At 39.3% G+C, this 4411-nt stretch overlaps 1 pseudogene; it reads left to right on the forward strand.

The window, feature by feature from the left end:
• The first annotated feature begins 863 nt into the window (after positions 1–863).
• LOC102764889 lies at positions 864–2705 on the forward strand (annotated as a pseudogene).
• The last annotated feature ends 1706 nt before the right edge of the window (positions 2706–4411 follow it).

A 4411-nucleotide genomic window follows, 5' to 3' on the forward strand; every position in this document is an offset into this window, starting at 1 on the left:
TTTTTTTTTTGAGAATTTTTTCTTTGTCATTAATTTTTGACAGCTTCAATACCAAGTGCCTTGGAGAGGGTCTCTTTGTATTGAGGTAAGTAACTAGATGTGTTGTTTGCTTCTTGGATTCAAGGAACTAGTTCTTTCCATAGATTCAGGAAGTTCTCATCCATTATTTGTTTTAATAGACTCTCCATTCCATGTTCCCTCTCTTCCTCCTCCGCAATGCCTATAATTTTAATATTACCTTTTCTGATGGAGTCAGAGAGGCCTCATGGAGCTCTTTTATTTTTCTTTATTCTCATGTCTCTCTTCTTCCCTTTGTGTCATTTCTTGATTTCTATCTCTGATATCACTAGTTCTTTCCTCTAACTGGTTGGTTCTATTTTCTATGCTCAGTTTCTCATTCTTAATCTCCTTAATTGCAAACTTCATTTCCAGGATTTTTTTATTGATTCTTTCTCAAAATTTCAATTTCCTTGGTAAAATGCTCATTTTGTTCAAAGATTTGTTTTCTGAGTGCACTGAATAGCCTGTCAGTGTTTTCTTGCATCTTGGTGAGTATTTTCAGAACTGCAATCTTGAAATTTGTCTTGAAATATTTATTTCACGTATTTCCATGTGTTCCAGCCTGCTTTCTGGGGATTTTTCATTTTCTTTCTGGTTATCATTGTTACTGTGGTTCTTCATGGTATTTGCTGTCCTTTATATTCGCATTTATCTCTGAAGAGGTTTTTCCACTATATTCCAGTAGATGGCACTGAATCACGAGATTTTTACCTCTGTCATCTCCCCGTCTTGAACCTCCGTGGCTTCCTTAGGATAGTACAGACACATTGCTTGGTGGTGGGGTTTGTTTTGCCCTCACTACAATGGCGACCTTTGATCTCCGCAAGGTCCCACCCCAAGAACCCCTCCTGAGGATCAGTCAAAGAAGGAAACAGCAATTCTATTACAACAGCTCTTGGATTACTGATGATATGCTTCTGGACCCAATTCCAAAGGCAAGAGGAGGTGAGTCTTCAGGGTTCAAACTAAGGCAGGGCTCTGTGGCTCTGTTTCTGTCTGAAACACCTCTGTCAGGTGCCTGCCAGCTCAGACATTATTTGCTCTCTCACTGCTCACAGCTCACTCTGCTGGGCTGCCCTCACCCCTGCAGCTCTTTGTTCCTCCTGCCTAGCCAAGGGAAGCCCCTATTACCTCCACCTTTCTCCCCTCTCCTGGCCTGCTGAGCCATGAGCTCCTGGCTGCAGGCCTTCTGTGCTTTCCTCCCTTCTGGTTTCCCTGTTTATTCCCAGATTCTTGATGTGTTTCACTGCATGGGTCTCTCAGGTGTGCATCTGTGCAGAGCAGAGATTTCTTTGTTGAGTTATAGATGTTTAACTGGTTGAAATGTCTGGGGGAGAGGAAAAGTTGCGCCCTTACATTGCCACTCTTCTGACATCACTTCATTCTGTGTTTACCATGTTATGCATAGAAGAATAAATTTAAGTATAAATTTTGTGATAACAACTCATCATTTTGTTTTTTTCTATTGCCCCAACATGTCAGCTGTCTTCATCCAATATCTTACTATATTAAACTATGGTGATGCCAAATAAAGAAGTTCCCAGTTTTTCATGTTCTTTTATATCCTTTACCCCTGAGTAATACTATAGTGGCTGGTCCCCAGCTACAAGAAAATATTCTCCAAAAACTCAATTGCCCTTGTATTTGGATTTTTTTCTCCTTCGTTTTTCTTCTATATGTTTACAAAACTATGTGGTGGGTGTTAGAAGGTGGTTCTTTCTCAAAGGCCTTTTAATCTCTAATTAAGTTAGTCAGTGAAGTTTCCCAGGATTACTTTAAGCAATATTATGATGCTATTTTAGAAATGAGAATTTCTAGTTGGCCATCATTTATGTGAATCAATTTTTTGTTTGATAAAATCACTTATTTTTTTATATTTTATTTATTTTTTACAGAGAGGAAGGGAGAGGGATAGAGAGTTAGAAACATCGATGGGAGAGAAACATCGGTCAGCTGCCTCTTGCACACCTCCCACTGGGGATGTGCCTACAACCAAGGTACACGCCCCTGGCCGGAATCGAACCTGGGACCCTTCAGTCCGCAGGCCGATGCTCTATCCACTGACCCAAACTGGTCAGGGCAAATCACTTATAATTTTAACAGCATTTCCCAATACTAATATTAGAAAAAGTTTCAGGCAACTCGGCCACCGACATAGCATCCAGACTGAGGAAGACCAGGAAACTTCGGGGCCATGTGAGCCATGGCCATGGCCCCATCGGCAAGCACAGGAAGCACCTGGGGGGCCGCAATAATGCTGGCGGCCTGTATCATCACAGGATCAACTTCGACAAATATCACCCAGGTTACTTTGGGAAAGTTGGTATGAGGCATTACCACTTGAAGAGGAACCAGAGCTTCTGCCCAACAATCAACCTTGATAAACTGTGGACCCTGGTCAGTGAGCAGACACGGGTGAATGCTGCCAAAAGCAAGACTGGAGTTGCTCCTATCATTGATGTGGTGCGATAGAGCTACTACAAAGTTCTGGGGAAGGGAAAGCTCCCAAAGCAGCCTGTCATTGTGAAGGCCAAGTTCTTCAGCAGAAGAGCTGAGGAGAAGATTAAGGCTGTTGGTGGGGCCTGTGTCCTGGTAGCTTGAAGCTACATGGAGGGGAGTTCATAAAAATGTCCAAGTACTTTTGTAAAAGTAAAAAAAAAGAAAAGAAAAAGTTTCAGAAAAGTTATTTAGTAATGTCTTTAAAGAGAATTCATACATTTTAAAGTCATCATATAAAGAAATAATTATTGTATAACAGGTATTATTCTCCAATCATGTGATGTTGATTCATGTAATATTTGACAAAATTTAATGAGAATATATTGCTTACATATCTCACATTTGATTAGGGTATTGTTACAGGCTTTTAGGAATGTGTTGTCTTTGCTTTTTTTTAATCTTTACTGTTGAAAGTATTATAGATGTCCCTTTTTTCCCCCATTAACCCCTTCTAGTCCACACCCACCCACACCCACACCAGGCCTTGACCACATTATTGTCTGTGTCCATGGGCTATGCATACATAAATACAGTTCTTTAGTTAATCTCTTCCCAACAACCCACCCACCCTCACCTTCCCTCCGAGATTCAAGTCTATCCCATGCTTCTATGTCTCTGGATCTATTTTATTCATCAGTTTATTCTGTTCTCTAGATTCCGTATATGAGTAAAGTCAGGTGCTATGTGTCTTTCTCTGACTGGCTTATTTTGTTTATCATAATACTCTCCAGTTCCCTCTATGCTGTCTCTAAGGGTAAGAAATACTTTTTTACTGATGCATAGTGTTCCATGGTGTAAATGTACCAGAAGGCCTTTGCTTATTTATTAAGAATTCACAAGAAAAGCTTTTTGAAAGATGATCTTCACCTGTAAAATAATTGACATTGAGGATAGACTATGTCCTTTTGTTCCTATGCAAAAAAGTTATTTTGTTTAAATATTAATAATCTGACTTTCTGTGAAATGCAATACTTAATTAATTTTATTTAATGAACTTAACATATTATTGTGCTATGATAATCATCAGAACAATGCACTCATTGCCTAACGTATTTTATTAAACATGGACTCCAAGCTTATCCAAAACATAATATAGAAGCATAATCATTAAACAATTCCCAAATATATCTGAAATGTGACTATTTGAGAAAGCATATCTAAATTACTCAATGGATATTTGTTAGAGAATTAAAATATTATATTGAGCCAAAGGCTGCAAGCTTCTTTCATATGCTTACATTCCCTGCTGTGCCTGAGACATAGTAGAAGTTAGTAAATATTTGATGTAGTCCCCTTATGGTATTCAAGAGCATCAGAATATAAATCTAAAAAAAGGCATGTAATTTTTTAGTTTTTGAGATTATCAGTGTAGCACTTGTTGTTTGCATGTACTGAGGTGAAAAGTCATGTCTCTCTCATCCACTCTGGTCTCTTACCTCAGATTTTTCTGGGTGCAAGTAGCAGTATTCTCTAAGGAAACCACTGTGCCCACAGAGAGCAGTTTGTCCCACCAATGTAACATCTATACATTGTTATTAAGATAAAAACTAGTTAACTCTTTTTTTAATTAAATCTTTATTGTTTAGATTATTACATTTGTTCCTCTTTTTTCCCCCCATAACTCCCCTCCACCCAGTTCCCACCCCACCCTCCACCCTCACTCCTCACCCACTGTCCTCATCCATAGGTGCACGATTTTGGTCCAGTCTCTTCCCGCATCCCTCTAACCCCTTCCCCACCCCCCCAAGAATAATCAGTCCACTCCCTTTCTATGCCCCTGATTCTATAATAATCACCAGTTCATTCTGTTCATCAGATTATTCACCTGATTTTTAGATTCACTTGTTTATCG

This window comes from Myotis davidii, unplaced genomic scaffold (genome assembly GCF_000327345.1).
Source record: "Myotis davidii unplaced genomic scaffold, ASM32734v1 scaffold273, whole genome shotgun sequence".
Classification (NCBI taxonomy): Eukaryota; Metazoa; Chordata; class Mammalia; order Chiroptera; family Vespertilionidae; genus Myotis; species Myotis davidii.